Source organism: Eurosta solidaginis, chromosome X, assembly GCF_040869045.1.
Source record: "Eurosta solidaginis isolate ZX-2024a chromosome X, ASM4086904v1, whole genome shotgun sequence".
Taxonomy (NCBI): Eukaryota; Metazoa; Arthropoda; class Insecta; order Diptera; family Tephritidae; genus Eurosta; species Eurosta solidaginis.
Window position 1 is genome coordinate 47,997,620 of NC_090324.1, and position 25,867 is coordinate 48,023,486.

The 25,867-nt window shown below is 38.1% G+C and overlaps 1 protein-coding gene across 1 annotated transcript in view; it reads left to right on the forward strand.

Annotated features, from left to right (window-relative positions):
- The window catches only part of LOC137234912 (paired box protein Pax-5-like), a 2,462,599-nt gene that overhangs the window by 345,212 nt on the left and 2,091,520 nt on the right, over nt 1-25,867 (forward strand). The gene's annotated exons all lie outside the window — the stretch shown is intronic.

Consider the following 25,867-nt stretch of genomic DNA (forward strand, 5'->3'; position numbering starts at 1 on the left):
TCGGTGTACACAGTATCAACTTGACAACGGTCATTAAAAGAAGATATGCAAAAGTCAGAGAAGATAGATAGGTTTGTTACAGTGGATCTACCGGTCATAAAACCATGCTGATTTTCAGTGATTAGAGGTTTAACAGCAAAGTACATTTTTTGTTTCACAATGTACTCGAATAATTTTGAAACAGATGATAATTTTGCAATGGGCCTATCATTCGCGACATTGTTCTTGCTACCACACTTGAAAATAGGGCTGATGAAAGTTATCTTCCACGCATCAATAAATTCGCCGCACTCTAAAGATTTGTTGAAAAGTAAAAGGAGGGGAAATGCCAGAGCCAAACAATTTTTCAAAAGATAAGACGATAAGCCGTCAATATCAGTATGGGTAGATGATTTAATATTCTGGATTCCATCGACCATATCTTCAATTGATAGAGTCAGCGCACCAAAGTTAATGGGACTGTCAACCACAGTGGGCAACTCCTGCGGGTCTTCCGGTGCCGTCACGAAATTGGAGCAGAAGAAGGCTGCAAAAAGGTTGGCCGCTTCAGCTGTTGATGAAGCATGCTCAGAATTATAGATGACTGAGGCAGGGATACTTGAGCATCGTTTTTTGCAATTTACATAAGTCCAGAATGCCCTAGGGTTTTCCTTAATGTTGGATTCAAAATTACGAACATAGTTACCATGGAGCCTCTTGCCTAACGCTTTGAATGATTTGGAATAACGCAGGTATTTTTCTTTATACGCCATTAGCTTAGTGGCCTTGAACTTTTTGTAAAACCTATTCCTCTGATTCTTAAGCCTCTTTAGTTCTCTAGTATACCATGGTATTCTGTAACACCGCTTCATTTTCTGAGGTATATTATTTATGCAGATTAGATTTGCAACGTTTTTAAATAAGCTGAAGCATCGAGCAAGATCACATCCCCAAAACTGGGCTTCCCAATCAACGGAAGAAACTTCCTGATATATACAGTCATAATTTCCACGTCTAAATGAAAAACTAGGATCCTCATTTAGAGTTCCAATACTTTCGAAGTTATAGAATTCTACTTCAAGGATAAGCGGAATGTGGTGCAAACCAGAGCACGACAACGGTTCCAGGCATTCGGTGACCGTACAGCTAAAATTATCATTAAGAAAGACAAGATCAAGAATTCTCGACAGTTGATTGGTGAAGCCGTTGATCTGAGAAAGACTAACACTTGAGAAACTGTCAATAAGGTAAATCTCAGAAGTGGTGTTTACATTGTTCGGAACTAATGAGTAGTTATTATCGACGTAAGACCATTCAATATTAGGTAAATTAAAGTCACCCAATATGCAAAAGTTACCACTATCACAAGAACGAACCAAATCAGTAATATTATCTATATGAGACTTATAAAGTGAGTCTAGACTAGACGGTGGAATGTATGACACACAGATAAAAATTTCAGAGATGCCGCGCACTGAGACACACAGTTGGTCCAAAAGCGAGTCTTGATCCTTCAGCTCCACAAGCGACGAGTTGATGTGCCGGCGTATGGCAATTAAAACTCCACCGCCTCTAGAGAGTCCAGTTTTGGAAAAATCGCGATCTTTGCGAAAGACAGTGTACAGATTAGAGTCAAAAAACTCAGCATCAAAGAACTCAGGATTTAGCCAGGTTTCAATAAGAACGAACACCATAGTCCACAAGCGAACTCATATTGTACATTACGTTAGACTTAGTTCGCATTTCGGAGACATTTTGAAAGTAGACACTCAATTGCTTTTGGGTGCCATTTATGGAAATATTATCAACTCCCTGACCTTTTGAACAGGACGGTAGACAGCTATCAAGGTATGTGCTGCTCTCACAGCACAGGTCTCTTAGTTTTTTGACGTATTGACATGCTTTTTAGAGTATACATGAACCACAGAATGAGTCGGCCAAAAGGAAGTATCCAGTACCTTATCAAAATATTTATCAGGAACCGATATTTTGAAGGAAGATATATCTCTCGGATATTTAAAAGTAAACTTGAAGACATTGATGCCACTATTTTCAACTCCAAGCTTAGTGCAGATATAATTAGAAATTTCTTCTTTCGATAGTGATGCATGCAACCTTGATACAAAGATCACTTTACGAGGCGGAACGGCTGTCACTTCTCTTCGAACATTCTGAAAAACAGCAGGCTGTGTTGAAATGGAAGGCAAATGATTAAGATCTTGGCCCAAAATGCCAGCAGCAGTTATGCCAATGATGTTTGCAGAGTCTATTCGTCGGGACGCAGCCGGAGAGACAGGGCAGCCGTCAGTAGAAACAGCAGTAGGCCCTGCAGACGGAGCAGCAGAAATAGATTCAACCGTATTAGTAGCATGGTTAATTGACAGCGCACTACTGATCGCGGCAGTATTAGTATTGTCTGTATTTGCAGCAGCATTAATTTTAGGATCAGTGTTAACAGGTTTATTAGCAGGAGTGGTAGCCAGATGTGCAGTAGGGAGAGTGTGTGAGGTACTGGGCAAAGGCGAGAATGCCAAGAAATCGACATCTGCAGAGCGACAACTATCACAATTAATATTATGATTGCTTTTAGCACTAAAAATACGAGAGCTAACTACATCTGTCTTTGGGCATTTATTTCTGCGGCTAATAAAGCCGTATTAATATTATTTTCGTGTTGTTTTGCTCTTTTTTGGTGTTTTTTGCTATTTTTTGCACCATTATTGTCAGTCACATTACTTTTATTGGTTTCGTTGTTGTAATGCAACGGCACTATGTTCATATTAGCTTTCAGAGTATCAATTTGCGCGGCCAAATCTTTGAATTTAATTTCAAAGGCAGTCATCAGTGCTTCTAACCCACTTTTTTGTGTAGCAATCACAGACTCAAATAGTTACAGAGTTTTTCAGGCCCATTAGCACAGTCTGGGCACAGGTACCGAAAATTATGGTTAGATTTCATCAGGTTCACGTCATATTCGGCGATAGGCCCTGCACAGCAGGCGCGATGGAAGAGCTGTTTGCAATAGCCACTACATGGGACAATCATAGAATCAGATCTACCGAAACCTTTATTGCACTTTCCACAGGAATCATCCATTGTTTATAGCAAGCAAAACGATAAATTAAACGCAAAAACAGTAAAAGAATACGAGCAGTAAAAAAACACGTCTTCAACCTCAATAGCAACCATATATATGACCCAACAACGCAAATAAATAAATAAATTAGAAAAAAATTTTCTAATGAGAGCTTTTATTTATTTCAGTGTAAATGCTTATGTACGTGTATATATCTATACACGCCCACCTATAGAACTAAGGTCCACTCCCTTTTAAATTACTTATTAACACCTTTCAATTGATACCCATATCGTACAAACACATTCTGGAGTCAACCCTGGTCCACCTTTATGGCGACATCCCGAAATGGCGTACACCTATAGAACTATGGCCCACTCCCTTTTACAAAACTCTTTAATACCTTCTATTTGATACCCATGTCATACAAACACATTCCAGGGTTACCCTAGGTTCATTTTCCTACATGGTGATTTTCCCTTATTTTGTCTGCAAAGCTCTCAGCTGAGTATGTAAATTTCGGTTACACCCGAACTTAGCCTTCCTTACTTGTTTTCTCATGCTTTTTAAAGTGATAAACTTTCCTATTTGAATCAATTATTGTACATTTACCCTCAATACAAAATGCTTTTGAAAAAATCAAAATATATTAAAAATTTAATATTGTATTTATCGTTCTCTTGGAAAATTTTTTTTTGCTAAAATAAAGCTTTTTCTACATTTTTCTGCAAATATTTTTCTAATACTTTTTAAAATAATGAATTTTTGTATTTAATTCAATTATTGCCATTTTCAAGTTTTTGAATTTCCAAGTCAGAAAAGTTGGAAAATAGTTTTCGTAATATTTGTGAACATTTACAATTTACATTGCACAGCTTAAATCTTATAAACATTTAAATTAAATTTAAATTAAAATGTATTAAAATTGAATTTACTGAATTTATCGTTTATCACAGCGAATTTTCTCGGTCTCTTTAAAAAATAAAACATTTTTGATGAATTACTGCTGGAAAGTAACGTAACATATTTTGTAAATACGAAAAAAAAAAATAAATAAAAATGTAAGTAATTAAAATTACATTAAGGCAGTTCTGAGTTTTGTGCATTTGCGGTTTTGATGTTGCTAATGCATAGCCATATAAATGTTTCGCGTTTCGTGTAACAGTACTACACCAGTTTGTAACCACAATGACCATTTGCACAAAATCCCGAGCTCCCCCAATTTTCTGATATGCCATTAGATGAAATGTTTGCCTTTATATATAAAAATAAGTGAATTTGATATGGAAAATTTAAATATTTTCTGCGTTGCTATAGAAATTAGAGGAACAGTTTTGAAATTTTATTAAAAGCGGTGCGTCCGTGATATATAAGATGATTTTTTTGATATAAAGCGGTGCGTCCATGAGACAAAATACCTTTTCTATAATTCCGATATAAAGCGGTGTGGCCGTAAACACTACCGTATAAAAAAAAAAAAATACCCAACGCAACAAATACTAACCGGATCTACAAATAATACTCGGATTTACAATAATATTATATAATTAACTAGCAGACCAGGCAGTTGTTCTGCCCTAAATTTGGTCTTTGGTTTTTCGATTCATCTATCTCTATCTCTCCTTCATCTCTTATTGCCAGTCCCAGAGGGTGGTCTTAATCCCAGTCCCAGTCCGTCTCTGGTCTAGTTCCCGGAAAAAAGGATAGTAAATACTAATACAGGCAAATTAATACACCAAATTTCAGGCAAATCGAATAGGACGTACATAGGTACATATATAGGTATGGGGGTATTATTAATTCATGTTTTTATTTCGGCTTCGCATGCTTATTTCTCAGTTTTGCCAGGTTGATGCTACTAAATCGAATATTACAATGGAAATTACTTTAAAGCTATCAGCAATAGCTTTCATTTGATATCCATAATACACACACATTGTACAGGTATCTGGGTCAACGTTTTGGCCTATATCTCAAGACCCTTGTCACTCAGCGATATAAAAATTACTCTGTACTAAGGCACACATCAACAGCTTTAATTTGCTATCCATATTACACAAACCTTCTAGGGGTATCCTGGTCCACGTTTTGGCCTATATCTCGAGACCTTAGTCACACAGCGATATAAAAATTACTCTGCACTAAAGCACACATCAACAGCTTCAATTTGATACCCATAATGTAAAAACACATCCTAGAATTACCCTGATCCACATTTTGCCCTTTATCTCGAGACCATAATCACCCAGGGATATGAAAATTACCCTGTACGAAAGCACTCATCAACAGCTTTCATTTGATATCCATTTTGTATAAACACATTTTAGGGGCGCCCGGGTCCACGTTTTGGCCTATATCTCGAGACCCTAGTCATCAATAGGTATGAAAACTACACTGTACTAAAGCACTCATCAGCAGCTTTCCTTTGATATCCACATTATGTAAACACATTCTAGGGGTGCACGTTTTGGCCTTATATCTCGATACCTTAGTCACCAGTAGGTATGAAAACTACCCTGTACTAAAGCACTCATCAACAGCTTTCATTTGATATCCAATTGTATAAAAACATTCTAGGGTTCCTGGTCCACGTTGTGGCCTATATCTCGAGACCCTAGTCACCAATAGGTATGAAAACTGCCCTGTAGTAAAGCACTCAGCAACAGCTTTCATTTGATATCTATATTGTATAAACACATTCTAGGGGTGCCCGGGTCCACGTTTTGGCCTATATCTTGAGACCCGAGTCACCCAGGGGTACGAAAAATACTCAGTATCAAAGTACTCATAAACAGATTCCCTTTGATACCCATATTGTACAAACACATCCCAGGATTACCCAGGTCCACGTTTTGATCTCAAGACCCTAGCCAAAACGGGATAAAAATATCGTATATCCGTTCGCTGGTTATAATCTACCTCTCCACCAATTTTCAGGCAAATTGGTTCATTCGTTCTTGAGTTATGCGTAGTGAAACTAACACGACTTTCTTTTATATAGTATTTTTTTAAAAAAATCATAACTCAAGAATGGCTAAACCGACTTGGGATTTCAAAATCAACTAACCATCATCTCTCCTTCCTCTATCTTTCCTAAAAATTTCATATCAATCTTTCTATCCGTTCTCCAGTTATGGAGTGACAATCAAAATGTACACTTCTTTTTATATATATAGATATTTACCTGATTTACAAAAAAAAAATGTTCTCTAAAATAATAATTTTCAATAAAATTACCCTGTTTCAAACACATGTCCGATTCTGAGGGCAATTCCAACGATAAATCAAGCTCTAAAGGAGGGTGTTCACTAGCTCGTCAAGAAGATTTTTTAGGATTTAATGACTCAAATATTGGTGTTTAAGCGACTTAAACTATGAACATTTTTCGTTCGTTTGTTTCAGTAGCCATTGAGTGTGCTTGTAATTCTCAACTGGTTAGTGAAATATTCTAAAGACATAGTTTGAGTTTTTTTAATTAAAATCGAAGTTCTTCGGATGGTGTGCTAATACATCAGAGCCCAGTGCTCGCCTCCATATCACACTTTGAAGGGGTTCTTCAAATAGAAGATGAGGTGGCTCATTAGAGCGAAACCTCAGAGTGCCCAACTCTCGCCCCAAATTAAATAAATAGAGGTTTTTCTTGTAGAAAATGGGGTGCCAATACCTCAGAGCCGTCCCGTGCTCGCCTCCATATCACATTTTAAAGGGTTCTTCAAATAGAGGATGAGGTGGCTCAGTAGAGCGAAGCCTCAGAGCCCCCCAGTGTTCGCCCCCAAATTAAATAAATAAAAGTGTACTGATGCTATGCATCCTCCCATGACTTAAATACACCAATAACACTAAAACTACCCAACTCAATAAATGGAATACATTAAATCAAAAACCCCATAAACTCAATACAGTCCATTAATAATAATAATTTATAAATTTAAAAAAAAAAGGAATGCTTGGCGGGAGTTGAACCCGCAACCCCGGGCGTTTGGTCGGGTACGTCAGCCACTGTGCCACGACTCATACGCTTACAAGCACATAAAATTACTCATTTATAACTCTTATTAAACTGCTCGCCCTCAATTGCCCAAAGCTTAGACATGGTCCTTCGAAACTTTCAGTCACAACTCTAAATACTCAGTCTTCAGCAAATTCGTCGAAAAATTCAGACAACTTACTAACTAGCACTTCCAATTTTCAGTCAGAACATGACTTTTCCAATTCTCATTCTACTTCAAATTCTCCTAATTTGCCTTCAACAAATAATTCTTCAGACTTACAATCGAATAACAATATTTCAAACATGGCAACCTCAGAACAGAAAAAATCGTTCATTACCAGTTGCGCCTCAATTATTAGGGAAAACTACAGCGGCGATCCGTTGGCATTAGAATCTTTTATCGAAAAAATAAAACTAATTGATGTCTTCTCAGCTAAAAATTTTAATAGCATTTCTATAGCATTTTTGAAATCCAAACTTGAGGGAAAAGCACGCGAAGCATTGCCAACCGTGATAAATTCAGTTGAGGACATAAAGACTGCCTTGAGAAATAGAATAAAACCGGACAACTCGAAAGTTGTTTCTTGTAAAATCGCGTCCTTACATGTCATCAATAATAGCTGTGTTTTTTACGTCTATATACGCTTACGCTTAAACTTTATATGGACTGCTAAGCGACAAACTTTAAATACACCTCTGAAATTGCTACGCATAAAATAAGTACTACTAAATTTCAATACGCATTATACTCAGATATAACTGAAATATGTGTCCATGTTTCACCCTCTGCACTAATTCCATGTATTCTATGCGCGTCTACTATCTATCACAACTGATTCAGCTATATGTTATACACCGAAATACAACAGAGGGTTGTTCCTCCGCTTTTCGGTACACCCTGTACCTGTAGCTAGTTGTTTAACCACTGCCGCTAGATGGTTCTCCTAAGCATTATCTAAGCTAGGATAGGCGTTTTTTCTATAGCATTTTTGAAATCCAAACTTGAGGGAAAAGCACGCGAAGCATTGCCAACCGTGATAAATTCAGTTGATGACATAAAGACTGCCTTGAGAAATAGAATAAAACCGGACAACTCGAAAGTTGTTTTTTGTAAAATCGCGTCCTTACATGTCATCAATAATAGCTGCGTTTTTTTCACGTCTATATACGCTTACGCTTAAACTTTATATGGACTGCTAAGCGACAAACTTTAAATACACCTCTGAAATTGCTACGCATAAAATTAGTACTACTAAATTTCAATACGCATTATACTCAGATGTAACTGAAATATGTGTCCATGTTTCACCCTCTGCACTAATTCCATGTATTCTATGCGCGTCTACTATCTATCACAACTGATTCAGCTATATGTTATACACCGAAATACAACAGAGGGATGTGCCTCCGCTTTTCGGTACACCCTGTAGCTGTAGCTAGTTGTTTAACCACTGCCGCTAGATGGTTCTCCTAAGCATTATCTAAGCTAGGATAGGCGTTTTTTTCACGCGCAAACGAAACGTATACGCGTGTAAAAAAAACACGGCTAATGACTACTCGGACTTTGCTAAGGGCATTGAAGAACTATCCGACGCATTGGAACGTTCTTTGATTATTGAAGGTATGACACAGCCAAGGCACATGAAATGGCCGTAGAGCAAACAGTGAATGTGTGCAGGTTAAACACTCGTTCAGAGTTAGTCAAATCCATCCTGGCTTCAACTACTTTCAGTGATTCAAAAAACCTAGTTGCAAAAATGATAGTTGAACGTAATAATGAAGTAAAAGAAAGACAAGTGCTAGCATTTCGTACTCGTGGTAATTGCAAAGTGGTTTTCGAGGAAATTATAGAGGTAACAATTACAGTAGTAGGTACAACAATCCAAATATAGGATTTAACAATAACAATAGAAATAACTACAACAATAATAATTACAGGTACAATAATTCTAATAGAAGTAATAATGACAGATATAGTACTAATAGAAACAAACAGCCTAGTATTAGTAACAATAACGCTACTAATAATAATAATAATAGACGTTCAAATTCGCGAGGTAATGCCAATGTACGCTCTTTAAACCTGAACGACCATCAGGAGCGATCACTGAGGGATCGGGATGACGATTTAGACAATTAAACGAATCTTCTTCAAAAATATCAAAATCCATCTACTGCTGAAATCTTAATTATTCAGATTTTATTGAACTTAGATGGAGCGATTCCTACAAACATTGTACTTTTCTAGTAGATTCTCAAGCAGATATTTCTTTAATTATAATTTTAACTTTATCTCAAAATTGTAATTTTAATAATAACGAAATAATTAATATAACAGGCGTAACAACAGAAACTTTTTCAACTTTAGGCAACTTAAAAACCAACTTAATTGCATATAATTTTTTAATACTGCATACTTTACATGTAGTTAACGACGATTTTAATATACCTTCAGACGGAATACACGGCAAAGACTTTTTAAAATTAAATAAATGCATTATTAATTACGCAAGCGATAACATAACTATTAATACCGGCTTAGATAATCTAAATATACCAATTTTACACGGCACAAGTACCGATTCTTTAGTTATTCCTCCGAGATGTGAAGTTTATCGGTTATTTAAATTACCAAAATGCGACAATCCTGTTTTTGTATACTCACAAGAAATCTGTTGTGGTGTTCTTAGGGCAAAGTGCATTGTTGACACAAATAATCCAGTTCTAAAAATTGTATATGTTACTGATGAAGTAAAACATGTCAACAATTGCAATATTGTAACAGAAGATATCACCAACTACAATGTCTACAAAATCAATGAAACTTCTAAAGATCAAAAACGCTTAAAGGAATTAACGAAAATTTTGAAAAATCAAATCTACGAACAAAAACTACGTTTAATTGATAAAAATCCAGTTTATATAAAAAACTATCGTCTACCGTATACATAACGCGAAGAAAATAATAAACAAGTCGAAAATTTTATGCGAAATGATTTAATAGAACCCAGCTTTTCTAATTATAACAGTCCTTTAATTTTGGTGCCGAAAAAAGATCCTTCGGGCCAAAAGTCTTATCGTATGTGTTCAGAGCAGTCAACAAAAAGCTTATCGCAGACAAATTTCCGTTGGCACGTGTAGACGACATACTCGACAATCTTGGCAGAGCCAAATAATTTTCAACTTTAGATCTTTTTTCTGGTTTTCACCAAATACCACTTCATGTAAATTCTATAGGCGTTACATCTTTCAGTACAGATCGAGGAGCTTTTCGTTGGAAAGTTTTACCTTTCGGTTTAAATATAGCACCAAACTCTTTTTCACGTATGATGTCATTAGCATTTTCAGGCATTTCGCTAAATCAATCTTTTATGTACATTGACGATGTTATCGTCATCGGTTGAAGCGAGACACGTCACCCCAAAAATGTAGAAAAATGTTTTCGAAACATGTAGAAAATTCAATTTAAAGTTAAATCACAACAAATGCAATTTCCTTCATTCCGAAGTAACTTTTTTAGGCCATAAATGTACCTCAAAAGGCCTGCTGCCAGATGACTCAAAAATAGACGCAATTAAAAACAAGTAAGGAAGGCTAAGTTCGGGTGTAACCGAACATTACATACTCAGCTGAGAGCTTTGGAGACAAAATAAGGGAAAATCACCATTTAACAAAATGAACCTAGGGTAACCCTGGAATGTGTTTGTATGACATGTGTATCAAATGAAAGGTGTTAATGATTATTTAAAAGGTAGTGAGCCTTAGTTCTATAGGTGGACGCCTTTTCGGGATATAGCAATAAGGGTGGACCAGGGGTGACTCTAGAATGTGTTTGTACGATATGGGTATCAAATTAAAAGTATTAATGAAGGTTTTAAAAGGCAGTAGCCCTTGGTTGTATATGTGAAGGCGTTTTCGAGATATCGACCAAAATGTGGACCAGGGCGACCCAAAACATCTTCTGTGGGTACCGCTAATTTATTTATATATGTCATACCACGAACAGTATTCCTGCCAAGATTACAAGGGCTTTTGATTTCGCCCTGCAGAACTTTTTCATTTTATTCTACTTAATATGGTAAGTCACACCCATTTTACAAAGTTTTTTCTAAAGTTATATTTTGCGTCAATAAACCAATCCAATAACCATGTTTCATCTCTTCTTTCATATTTGGGACAGAATTATAGCATTTTTTTCATTTTTCGTAATTTTCGATATCGGAAAAGTGGGCGTGGTTATAGTCGGATTTTGGCCATATTTTATACCAAGATAAAGTAACTTCAGATAAGTACGTGAACTAAGTTTAGTTAAGATGTATCGTTTTTTGCGCAAGTTATCGTGTTAACGGCCGAGCGGAAGGACAGACGGTCGGCTGTGTATAAAAACTGGGAGTGGCTTCAACCGATTGCTCCCATTTTCACAGAAAACAGTTATCGTCACAGAATCTACGTCCCTACCAAATTTCACAAGGATTGGTAAATTTTTGTTCGACTTGTGGCATTAAAAGTATTCTAGACGAATTAAATGAAAAAGGGTGGAGTTACGCCCATTTTGAAATTTTCTTTTATCTTTGTATTTTGTTGCACCATACCATTACTGGAGTCGAATGTTTGCATACTTTACTTTTATACTGTAAAGATATTAAATTTTTTGTTAAAATTTTACTTAAAATTTTTTTTTTAAAGTGAGCGTGTTCGTCATCCGATTTCGGTAATTTTTATGCAGCACACATATAGTAATAAGAGTAACGTGCCTACCAAATTTCATCATGATATCTTCAACGACTGCCAAATTACCGCTTTCAAAACTTTTAAATTACCTTCAATTAAAAGTGGGCGGTGCCACGCCCATTGTCCAAAATTTTTCTAATTTTCTGATTTGCGTCATAAGGTCAACTCACCTACCAAGTTTCATCACTTTATCCGTCTTTGGTAATGAATTATCGCCCTTTTTCGGTTTTTCGATTATTATTTTATTTTATTTAATTACAGCTTGCAAAACTTTTAAATTACCTTCTTTTAAAAGTGGACGGTGCCACGCCCATTGTCCAACATTTTTATAATTTTCCACTTTGCGTCATAAGGCCAACGCACCTACCAAGTTTCATCGCTTTATCCGTCTTTGGTAATGAATTATCGCACTTTTTTGGTTTTTCGAAATTTTCGAGATCGAAAAAGTGGTCCGATTTCGTTCATTTTAAACAGCAATCTGAGATGAGCGCCCAGGAACCTACATACCAAATTTCATCAAGATACCTCAAAATTTACTCAAGTTATCGTGTTTAAAGACGGACGGACGGACGGACATGGCTAAACGAATTTCTTTTTTCACCCAGATCATTTTGATATATAGAAGTATATATCTATCTCGATTAGTTTATGCCATTACGGACTACCGTTATGCGAACAAAGTTAATATACTCTGTGAGCTCTGCTCAGCTGAGTATAAATACACTAAGCCTAAAGACGAAGATGCTGTAAGGCGATTCCTTGCATTTGCAAATTATTATAGGCGTTTTATACCTAATTTCGCGTCACTGGCAGCCCCTTTAAATCATTTAAATCAGTGAGCTTCATTTTTTTTTTCCTGGGAGTCGAACTACGCTCGGCCTTCACACATACACAATCGGCTATTTACGTATACTGCGCGATCGTCAACACAAAAAGCAGAAGAGCAAAGAATTGTAGTCATTGTGAATGATGACTAAGTGTGTTATCTTATCTGTCAACTGCCTGACAGGCTGTTCAATATGGCGGCGCCTATCTTCAGCGGGTGATAGAAAGATATACAGAATGACACAGCGGTAGTCATTTACAAATCAGGTGATCCAATCACTTTGGAATTTTGACGTTTATGCAGAAGATATCACAATTAGTCATCATTCACAATGATTGTAGTTGCATGCAAACATTGAATGAAGCAGGTTGATGTCGCTTGATTCAATTTAACTGATACACTGAGCGTAACAAACTTTTTTTTCTTATTTCACGAGATGGAAAACGAGTTTTTTTTTTTGTTTATATATTTTTAACGATGCTGAGTGCCTTGTATGCAATCAAATACTTAAATGTAAAGATAAATTTCATCTTCAGCGCCATTATAATACTCGTCATTCAAACCTTCATTTAGTAAGAGGAACAGGTAGAGATGACGTAATTTTAAAACTAAAAGAAAATTTTAAAATAAAATATAGTATTTTATACAAAACCCCTAATGAAGATGCCAGTTCTTTGGCAAATAATCAATTGAAGGCAACATACGCAATTTCTTTAGCGTTAGCAAAGAAAGGCCGCCCTTTCGAAGATGGGGTATTTTTTAAAGAAATGTGTCTTTCAATTCTTCCTTTCTTTGGAAATGTAGGAAAACAAATGGAATATATAATTAAAGAACTTCGTTTGTCCTCCGCCACAATAACTCGACGTTCTGAAAATATAGGGTACTATATACAAAAGGAGACAAACGATAGAATAAACAAGTAAGGAAGGCTAAGTTCGGGTGTAACCGAACATTACATACTCAGTTGAGAGCTGTGGAGACAAAGTAAGGGAAAATCACCATGTTGTAAAAAGAACCTAGGGTAACCCTGGCATGTGTTTGTATGACATGTGTATCAAATGGAAGGTATTAAAGAGTATTTTAAAGGAAGTGGGCCATAGTTCTATAGATGGACGCCATTTAGGGATATCGCCATAAAGGTGGACCAGGCCTGACTCTAGAATTTGTTTGTACTATATGGGTATCAAATGAAAGGTGTTAATGAGTATTTTAAAAGGGAGTGTGTTACGAGCCCCTTCAGCCTCTTACTTAAGATGGGCTTGCTTAGCATGTTAGTAAAAGTGGTGTGTGCACTGGCGTTAGTACGGGAGCTTCAGCCTGGGGAGGGTTCGAAACACTTTTACCGAACCAAGCCACCATCTGTCAGCTCGGGGGCCGAACAAGAACTTAAATGTTGCACACTAACGAAAAGCTACCGGAAAGCCTGAGTACCACCCACTATGCCTGGAAAACCCCATACCTAGCAGCGCGTATCTTATTTTGGCGGCTGTTCTTAACCCACCCTACCATGGCCTTAAAGCTGTTAATAAAGCCCCAATAAATCCACCCACACTAACTATGGAATCAGACCAACGCAATTAAGTTTAAAATTCCATAATTACAAATATTTATTAAAGCTCAATTCATTCTTCTTATATTCTAATCGAAGCTTCAAAATAGGTATAATGCTAACACTAAGACTACAATTAATCCTAAAGTACTAACATTTATTTGTTTGGGGGTATCAATCAGCTGACCAAAACCAACCTACCTCAACCATACATACATAAGGTATTCCATAGGCTAACGACCTTGTCATTCTCGTAGACTTGTGGCTTATTCAGAAAAAAAAAATAATAGAGAGGGAAGAAAAACCCATTCTAACTCCCTTTGGTTTGCTAAGCAGAGATCTCAGCAATCCATTCAAAGATAGAAATTAATGATACAAAAAAAAACTAAGTTGACGTGCATATATAGATATGTATGAACTTATGTGCAATTTGGCGTACGCAAAAAAAAAACAAAAATATAATGCATCTACGTACATACATAACTAATATGTATGTAAGTACATGTGTAACTAAGCACCTCCTTCTCTGGTTATGCTAAAATAGTTGGTGGACAAAATGACTTAAATTCACTTACATGCTTTTGTCGTTATGTACCCATTTGCTTAGTCCAACGCTGTCCCACGAAGCGAAGAAGGCCTTCCTTGCTTTGTATGAAGCGGCTGGTACGCGATCGTAAGCTTAACCCTATGGAAGAATCGTTAGGGATAGGGAAGATTTCACCCAACCAACAAAAAAAAAACCTGCGATATAATTAATCTTAAAAACCGGCTGGAGCTATTTTTAGGCCATGCATTGTATGACTGGTGTGCGAAGGTCGCTTAAAAAGTATCAAAGATTAATCGCCGCCGGCATGAGCGCAAACAAATGAAAAACTGAGAGATTCTAAGAGAATTTCCAAACTTTTGTTAAAGTAAGAGTTTTAGTATGTTTAAGGTGCCTTTCGGGTTTCTCTCGAAAAAGTAAACAGAAAGTGGGTAAATGGAATGAAAAGTTATGACATTTTGTGGAACTAGGTCAGTTTTAGCAGCGATCATATGGTATTCTATGTAAACGTACATAGAATAATTCTGTTAATAACAGGTTGTTTAACATATTTGCATATAAAAAAAAATGTTCTTAATCAAATTAAATATCCGACGGCAAATTTGAGATCTAGGTTGAAGGTAAGTATAAAGAGTAGCTTAACTGGAAGTATGAAGATACTTGGTATATCTTAAGGGTAAGTAGTAAACTAATGTATTAACCGTATATTTAATTTCAAATTCATTTCAGCTTAAGTAAAATTTTAAATTCGTTTTTTTTTTCCTTTTTTTTTTTTTTGATAAATATATGGTTATACCTATCCACCTGTGTAATTAACATGCAGCAACCTAGTTACAAACTAATAGGTCTTTTTAGCTAGCTTTACACAAGGGAACTCAGACTTTAGGTTCAAAGGTATGTATTACTAAATTAAATTAGGTTAGGATCATTTTAGATCGGCATGCTAACCATCTTTCTAGATGCATATGCGGTTTTAAATCTATTTACTGTCCTAGTTTCTTTTCTAGCGACCACGCATCGCTAGAATAATATTGAACTATGGGAGTTAAAGTAAATTGATTATTTTATGTATGATTGGGTTTCATAATTTGCGACTATATAACTTGATGTATTTTAAGCGCCTAATTGGATCGGGTTTTGAGGGGTTAGCCGCATGCAACTCGATGGGGGCTCCTGCACCCGTCTTCCAGCGTTCCGCTCGCTAATCTTCTCCAGTGTATGCGCAGTAGGTATTTGTCTGCAAGGGTACCGAATTTTAATTCCCATTCGTTGTTTAAAATACTAACACTACCCGTCAGCACTAAACTACACGGACACTATGTTATAGGATGTCACTGCGTTCTTACCTAATTTCTGGGCCGGATCTTTTGCAGGAATTGATGATTTTGTGTTGGTATGTTCGATCTACCGTGGGTAACGTCCTACGAAAACCCTCGCGAATTTAGACGCCTTGCTAGGTTTAACTTAAAACACTCGACCCGGACTTAAATTTCTGCACCAGATGTTTACCGCACGGTAGTTCCTCAGGAAAAGAAAGAGCTGAGCTCCGGAAATCGCTCAAGACCCATATGGTTATCATTGACGTCTTGATTATCGATATATGTATTTTGTTATCAAAAATCATATGCAAGCATTGACAGACGGACGGAATTTGAGTTTAGACTAGTGTTAGATAATACAGAGTGTTACAGAGTCATGAAACTTGTAATAAGAAAAATCAAAAGCATAAAAAGAAAAAAAAATTTAAATGAAAAGATGGAAAGTATGGTTGGTGCTGAAGTGTTCATGTACCCAGGGTACATATACCCCCCCACCTAGAGTGTTGGTGCGGTTGGTATCTTTTCTCTGTCTTTTTGGATGTCCTTTTGGTTATAAATAGCTCGTTTGCCTGTATCTACGTCTTGCAATTCATATAAACAATTGCCAGTTTGTGCAACAACGGTTGCTTTTACGAACTTAGGGGCAAACTTGGCACAAAATTTCTTTGAGGCGTCACTCAGCACAAAATTTCGTCTATAGACCGAGTCTCCAACCTTAAATTTTTCTGCCGAACTTCGCAAGTTATATCTTTTTGCTGACGATTCGAACGCTTTTTTAATATTTTCACCTATAGACTGCCGTATTAACGCCAGTTTGTCTAATCTATCTACGACGAGACCTTCGAGGGACCCCAATTTTCGAAAAAGCGGATACTCGTCACCATGAGCCGGCATCTGCTGACCGAAAAGGGCATAGTAAGGGGTACAACCTATGGACTGGTGAACAGAACTCCTCAATGCCTCGGCAATGCTTGGCAAGTGTTTGTCCCACAGAGCCTGGTCATCTTTTAAGTAAGCCCTTATTCCTGCAATTATGGACCGATTAACCCGCTCGCTGGCATTCGCTTGAGGACTGTATAAGGCAGCGTAGACATGGTTGATACCCCGTTCAGCAAGCAAATTATTGAACTGGGATGACTTGAATTGTTTCCCGTTGTCACTTAAAATTATTTCGGGTGTTCCGAAAACAGCAAACACACTTTCCCGAAGAAAATCGCATATCCCAAGAGCATTAAAACTCTTTACGGCCTTGAAAAGAGGAAATTTGGTATAGTGATCCAAAACAATAAAGATTCCGATATTACCTTGCTTTGAACGGGGATATGGACCGAGAAAATCGACGTAGAGTTTTTGAAAAGGACGCTGAACGGTGTATTGTGCGGACATAGGGGATCGTAGCGTAGCGTTTGATGGCTTCGAGGTTTGGCAGGTTTCACAACTTCGGATGTAGTCCTTTACGTCAACCGTCATGTTTGGCCAATAAAAGTTCATTCGAAGCCTTTCTAAGAGTTTTGCTATTCCTCCGTGGCATTTGCTAGGCGGGCGGTGAGCATTCTGTATCACGTTCTCAACCAAGCGTTTCGGGATCCATAGTTTCCAGTTGTATACCTCCCGCTCCGGGTTACCGCTGGGACATTCGGTCCTTTTATAGACCCGGTCATCAACTATTTGCAGATCAGGTAGTCTACTTTGATTGTTTTTAATATGAACTATTAATTTCTTGTACTCTTCGGACTTAAACTCGGACGATTCTATATCAACTATCGGACGGACCTCTAACTCATTGATTTCTTCGAAATTTTGACGGGATAAGGTATCCGGCACTACATTTAAAGAACCCTTTCTGTGCTCTATTTTGAATTGATAACCTTGAAGTTTCAATGACCATCGTGCTAGTCGGGTGGATAGGTCGCTTTGGTGCATCAACCACTGAAGGCTGGCATGGTCAGTCACAATTGTAAAATCTTGCCCTTCAACATAGGCTCTGAACTTTTTTAAACTGAGCATAGCTGCAAGGCATTCTAGCTCCGTAACGCTGTAATTGCTTTGAGCCTTGTTGAGTTTTTGGGAGAAATATGCAATTGGGACTTCGATACCTTCTTCATTCTGCTGCGCCAAAACCGCACCAATACCAAGCTTAGAGGCATCACATTGAATTATGAATGGCTTTGTATAGTCAGGACTGGCTAAGACAGGGGCAGAACATAATACCTGTTTCAAAGTATCAAACGACTTCTGGGCTTCATCATTCCAAGTGAAATTTTTGTTTTTCTTTAATAAGTTAGTCAAGGGGGTGGCAATGGACGCAAAGTTATCTACGAACCGACGGTACCACCCGGCCATTCCAAGGAATCGCCGAACTTGTTTAACGGTAGTGGGTACTGGATAATTGGTAACGGCGGAAATCTTCTCCGGGTCGGTTCGAAGAGTGCCATTACCCACAATATATCCCAAATACTTCACCTCACTGATGCAAAACTTGCTCTTCTCAAAGTTAATGGTTAATCCAGCTTTTCTTAACTGGTGAGCAACGTCGGACAGAACGGACATATGGCTATCAAAATCTTCGGACAGTATAAGCAGGTCGTCTAAATACACAAAAACTTGATTTTTTAATTTGGGTGGAATGACGCGATCCATCAAGCGGCAAAGTGCTTGAGGGGCGTTGCATAAGCCAAAGGGCATTACACAGTATCGATACAACGGACGGTTGGGGACAGTAAAACAAGTATAATCCCTAGATTTCTCGGACAGGGGGATTTGCCAAAAGGCTCTACGCAAATCTAGTGAAGTTATGTATTTTGCCTTTGGTATCCTGCTTAGTATACCATCTATATGCGGGAGGGGGTAAGCGTCCTTAACGGTTACGCTGTTTATCTTTCTGGAGTCAAGACACAGACGGACCTTATTTGGCTTCTTCACTAGAACGACCGGACTGGACCAAGGACTGATCACTCCTAACTTAAGCATTTCATCGATTTCTGCGTGAACTAATTTTTCTACCGCAGGGGAAATGGGGAAGTATCTTTGTTTGATCGGACGGACGTTGGGCTGTAGCTCTATTACGTACTCCATAAAAGACGTTTTCCCTAAGCCTTCCTTATCACAGTTCGGAAATCGGTTTTTAATCATATTTAAGTGAACGGTTTGCTCGTCAGTTAAGAACATGGCATTACCACTCGGTTCTACATCAAGGGCAATTTCGGATATAAGGTGGGGCGCGATTTGGAATTTAATCCAAAAATCGACTCCCAATATAACTTTTTGACACATGCTCGGTATGACAAAAAACGAAATCAACTGATTCCTACCCTCAAATTTTACTTCCAAGTCTATAATCCCGAAAACCACTTGCGTTTTACCATCACCGGTACAAACTGCAGTTTATGTTCTCGCAGCTTCTTTTCTTTGCGAATCTCGTCTGCAAGTGAGGATCCTATACATGAGACTTGGGCTCCGCTGTCTAGCAATCCTAAATGATCTACACCACAAATCGTTACTTTAGCATAGGGCCTTAGGTCAGATGACTTCTTGGTCAAAGAGCACACAAAGTTCTTAATTGATCTTCGTTTGTCCTTAATACCTCGCCAAAACTCGTTAATGCGGACGGACGAACGACTTCTAACGGGTATAGACTTATTTTCTTCAGAAAAAATTCGGTTTCGGACTTCATTATAATTTTTCAGGCGGACATCGTAGGGAACAATCTCATGGACAAATGGACTAGTCTTCGCAGAGTGGCTACCTGTTTCTGCGCGGGAAATCAAAGGATTTATTATTTCGGTTTTGGGTCTTTGCGAGGGTTCAACTTCGAAACCTCGCCCGCTTGCAAGTTTCCCGAACACGTTTCGCATTTCGGCCTATAAACATTTGGCTTGCCGCAGCCGTAACAAAAGACGCTTCGGTCTTCAAGACAATCCATATACCTGTGACCTTCACTCCTACAGTTCCAGCACACTAATTTCGACGCGTCGAACGACCGTTTCGTCACCTCGTCCACTTCACACTCTGCAGTTTCGGGTATTTCGTCTTCGTACTGCAGCTCATTAGCATATCTACGGGGTGCTTGTCGCGCATTTGCGGATGGTAGTGGAGTACAGGACTTTGTAATTTCGCTTGCAAGGCTTTCACCCTTCAAGCATAGTCTACGTAGTTCGGCGAGAGAGCTAACAGGTACATATAGCAACTGCTGTCGGATGCGGGGACGTAGGTTGTGTTGCAAAATTTCTATCATTTCGGCCTCTGTCAGTGGTACTTGTAAGGGTTCAGCCAATTTGAGAACAGAATTCCTAAACTCATCAAAGCTCTCGGTCATACCCTGCTTTCTGCCTCTAATGTGCTCCTTCAACTCAAAATCACTTTTGTGTTGTTGGAAATTAGTTCTGAGAGCCTGACACAGGGAAATCCAAGTGACGCGTTCCACTGAACGTCGATACCTCCAGTACCAATCTTTCGCATCGTGAGTAAATAAACTTTGGACATGTTCGCAAAGGAGGTTGAAATTCCCACCGAGGGTATCTATTACCTGGCATTCGATACGGTAAATAAAGCTATCGACCGATAACCGCGTTGACCCATCGAACGTGATACCCCAACTCGAAATGAGGTGTGCAATTCTGCCTGAATTGGGTACACTCGACATATCGCTAAAGCGAAGCTGGTCAATTGCACGATGGAAAGTTTGGTTGGAGTTATTGGGTAAATGTGGTATGTCCCTAGGCCAAAATCTAGTCGAATGATTGTTTGGCGGACCTAAGGGGATATTGTTGACTACCGGACTATGGTTCTCTAGTGGTGGAGCTGGCGGCTCATTCGGATTTTCCCTATTCAGGTTTAGCCTGGCTAGGACCGTGGTCAGGGTACTCTCGAGTCTTTGCTCGATCAAGTGGGCTACTCGGTTCTCGAGGTCATCAACTACAGTGGCCTGTCTAGCCGCAATCACGGCCGCAACTATATTTCTGATCCGCCCTTCCTCGTCTCTACTACCTGTATCTGGTGCAGAAATAGGTAAACTCTGAGCACCGTCTTCAACGTGACCTTGCTCATTGCGGGGCAGCTCTGTGTTCTTATTGTTGTTCTTTTTAAATTCCCTGCTAGTGCACCTGGCTCTGCATTGAGGACATGAATTGTTCTTTTTCAACCAGTTTAGCAAACATGCTCGGTGAAAGGTATGGGAGCAAGACGTTGTCAAGATATCGTCGGTAGCTTCAAGGTTTTCTTGACAGATTGTACAGCTATTCCCCTGAAGTGTCACCCGTACAGACCCTTGGTTAAACGCCATAATAGAAAAAAATTAAAAATCGAAAATCAAAAGAAAAGCAAATGCTTAAAAAAAACTCCGATCCTGAGGACCACAACCCAAAAAAAAAACCAATTCCTCAATGCCCGTAATGCGAAGGTTTGGGAACTTAAAAAAAATATCTAATTCAAACAACAATGAATCGATTCGAAAGAAAAAAAAATGAAAAAAAACTAAGCGTTTTATATATTCAAGTTGTATGCACATGTGCACCTATATATATGTACATACGTATCTCGCTCAATCAAGGTGTATATGTATGGTTTTACCAATATAAGAATGGTAGTTTGCATATTTCCTAATATTCGTGAAACTACAAAAAAAAATTGTCAAATCTACAAAGTAAAGTAAATCATCAAAAATATGGTTGGTCTGACATCCAAGCTGTGTGGCGGTCAGTTTGGTAGGGGCATTCCAGGTCAATCGAAAATGAATACATACTCGAAGCTTTCGGCATGGAAACAACAAAATCAAAAATTAGAAAAACACTCGAAAATGGATTTTGAGATAAATTAGTTTGCCAGAACTTCACAAAGGTGTTAGATAATTACACTATCGGTTGGCTAGCTGACATACAGACGAGCTAAAACCACAGTTCCAAATAGCTAACATCCACACGCTCATGAAATCTGCAAAATCTTAACTCCTATAAGGTATCTTCGAATAGGTACAGTAACTTCAGCGGTCAGATCCGTAGACATCAAGCCTTTAGGGTTCTGCAATTCCAGCGTCAGCCCTGAGCTACTCTGACTACCTAGACATGGCTTCGAAAAACTATCAATTAAATTGGTCAAAACAAAAAGCATTTAGCTAAAGTTTCGCGCTTCCAATCAATCGACTTTGGTTCACAAAAAAAAATAAAAAAGGTCATATAGAAATTTTCAAGAAAACGAACAGACAAAAAAAACGAATATTCCAAGAGGGAATAATTGGTAGGGACCAAAAGTCTTCGGCGAAAACCTAGTACGCCTCCGGTCGTCGGTCAGTCAGGTCCCTGCTCGGGCGCCATTTTCTGTTACGAGCCCCTTCAGCCTCTTACTTAAGATGGGCTTGCTTAGCATGTTAGTAAAAGTGGTGTGTGCACTGGCGTTAGTACGGGAGCTTCAGCCTGGGGAGGGTTCGAAACACTTTTACCGAACCAAGCCACCATCTGTCAGCTCGGGGGCCGAACAAGAACTTAAATGTTGCACACTAACGAAAAGCTACCGGAAAGCCTGAGTACCACCCACTATGCCTGGAAAACCCCATACCTAGCAGCGCGTATCTTATTTTGGCGGCTGTTCTTAACCCACCCTACCATGGCTTTAAAGCTGTTAATAAAGCCCCAATAAATCCACCCACACTAACTATGGAATCAGACCAACGTAATTAAGTTTAAAATTCCATAATTACAAATATTTATTAAAGCTCAATTCATTCTTCTTATATTCTAATCGAAGCTTCAAAATAGGTATAATGCTAACACTAAGACTACAATTAATCCTAAAGTACTAACATTTATTTGTTTGGGGGTATCAATCAGCTGACCAAAACCAACCTACCTCAACTATACATACATAAGGTATTCCATAGGCTAACGACCTTGTCATTCTCGTAGACTTGTGGCTTATTCAGAAAAAAAAATAATAGAGAGGGAAGAAAAACCCATTCTAACTCCCTTTGGTTTGCTAAGCAGAGATCTCAGCAATCCATTCAAAGATAGAAATTAATGATACAAAAAAAAACTAAGTTGACGTGCATATATAGATATGTATGAACTTATGTGCAATTTGGTGCACGCAAAAAAAAAAAAACAAAAATATAATGCATCTACATACATACATAACTAATATGTATGTAAGTACATGTGTAACTAAGCACCTCCTTCTCTGGTTATGCTAAAATAGTTGGTGGACAAAATGACTTAAATTCACTTACATGCTTTTGTCGTTATGTACCCATTTGCTTAGTCCAACGCTGTCCCACGAAGCGAAGAAGGCCTTCCTTGCTTTGTATGAAGCGGCTGGTACGCGATCGTAAGCTTAACCCTATGGAAGAATCGTTAGGGATAGGGAAGATTTCATCCAACCAACAAAAAAAAAACCTGCGATATAATTAATCTTAAAAACCGGCTGGGGCTATTTTTGGGCCATGCATTGTATGACTGGTGTGCGAAGGTCGCTTAAAAAGTATCAAAGATTAATCGCCGCCGGCATGAGCGCAAACAAATGAAAAACTGAGAGATTCTAAGAGAATTTCCAAACTTTTGTTAAAGTAAGAGTTTTAGTATGTTTAAGGTGCCTTTCGGGTTTCTCTCGAAAAAGTAAACAGAAAGTGGGTAAATGGAATGAAAAGTTATGACATTTTGTGGAACTAGGTCAGTTTTAGCAGCGATCATATGGTATTCTATGTAAACGTACATAGAATAATTCTGTTAATAACAGGTTGTTTAACATATTTGCATATAAAAAAAAATGTTCTTAATCAAATTAAATATCCGACGGCAAATTTGAGATCTAGGTTGAAGGTAAGTATAAAGAGTAGCTAATGTATTAACCGTATATTTAATTTCAAATTCATTTCAGCTTAAGTAAAATTTTAAATTCGTTTTTTTTTTCCTTTTTTTTTTTTTTTGATAAATATATGGTTATACCTATCCACCTGTGTAATTAACATGCAGCAACCTAGTTACAAACTAATAGGTCTTTTTAGCTAGCTTTACACAACGGAACTCAGACTTTAGGTTCAAAGGTAGGTATTACTAAATTAAATTAGGTTAGGATCATTTTAGATCGGCATGCTAACCATCTTTCTAGATGCATATGCGGTTTTAAATCTATTTACTGTCCTAGTTTCTTTTCTAGCGACCACGCATCGCTAGAATAATATTGAACTATGGGAGTTAAAGTAAATTGATTATTTTATGTATGATTGGGTTTCATAATTTGCGACTATATAACTTGATGTATTTTAAGCGCCTAATTGGATCGGGTTTTGAGGGGTTAGCCGCATGCAACTCGATGGGGGCTCCTGCACCCGTCTTCCAGCGTTCCGCTCGCTAATCTTCTCCAGTGTATGCGCAGTAGGTATTTGTCTGCAAGGGTACCGAATTTTAATTCCCATTCGTTGTTTAAAATACTAACACTACCCGTCAGCACTAAACTACACGGACACTATGTTATAGGATGTCACTGCGTTCTTACCTAATTTCTGGGCCGGATCTTTTGCAGGAATTGATGATTTTGTGTTGGTATGTTCGATCTACCGTGGGTAACGTCCTACGAAAACACTCGCGAATTTAGACGCCTTGCTAGGTTTAACTTAAAACACTCGACCCGGACTTAAATTTCTGCACCAGATGTTTACCGCACGGTAGTTCCTCAGGAAAAGAAAGAGCTGAGCTCCGGAAATCGCTCAAGACCCATATGGTTATCATTGACGTCTTGATTATCGATATATGTATTTTGTTATCAAAATAGAAAAAAGAAAAAGAAAGATAAAAAGAAAAAAAAATTTAAATGAAAAGATGGAAAGTATGGTTGGTGCTGAAGTGTTCATGTACCCAGGGTACAAGTGTGCCTTAGTTCTATAGGTGGACGCCTTTTCGGAATATCGTTATAAAAGTGTACCAGGGTTGACTCTAGAATGCGTTTGTACAATATGGGTATCAAACGAAAGGTGTTAATAAGTGTTTTAAAAGGGAGTGGGCCTTAGTTGTATGGGTGGACGCCTTTTCGGGATATCGCTATAAACGTGGACCAGGGGTGACTCTAGAATGCGTTTGTACAATATGGATATCAAATGAAAGGTGTTAATGAGTATTTTAAAAGGGCATGGGCCTTAGTTCTATAGGTGGACGCCTTTTCGAGATATCGCCATGAAGGTGGACCAGGGGGGACTCTAGAATTTGTTTGTACGATATGGGTATCAAATGAAAGGTGTTAATGAGTATTTTAAAAGGGCGTGGGCCTTAGTTCTATAGGTGGACGCCTTTTCAAGATATCGCCATAAAGGTGGACCAGGGGTGACTCTAGAATTTGTTTGTACGATATGGGTATCAAATGAAAGATGGTAATGAGTATTTAGCGTGGGCCTTAGTTCTACAGGTGGATGCCTTTTCGAGATATCGCCATAAAGGTGGGCCAGGGGTGACTCTAGAATTTTTTTGTACGGTATGGGTATCAAATGAAAGGTGTTAATGAGTATTTTAAAAAGGAGTGGACCTTAGTTCTATATGTGGACGCCTTTTCGAGATATCGCCATAAACGTGGACCAGGGGCGACTAGAATGTGTTTGTACGATATGGGTATCAAATTAAAGGTATTAATGAGGGTTTTAAAAGGGAGTGGCCCTTAGTTGTATATGTGAAGGCGTTTTCGAGATATCGACCAAAATGTGGACCAGGGTGATCCAGAACATCATCTGTCGGGTACCGCTAGTTTATTTATATATGTAATACCACGAACAGTATTCCTTCCAAGATTCCAAGGGCTTTTGATTTCGCCCTGCAAAACTTTTTCATATTCTTCTACTTAATATGGTAGGTGTCACACCCATTTTACCAATTTTTTTTC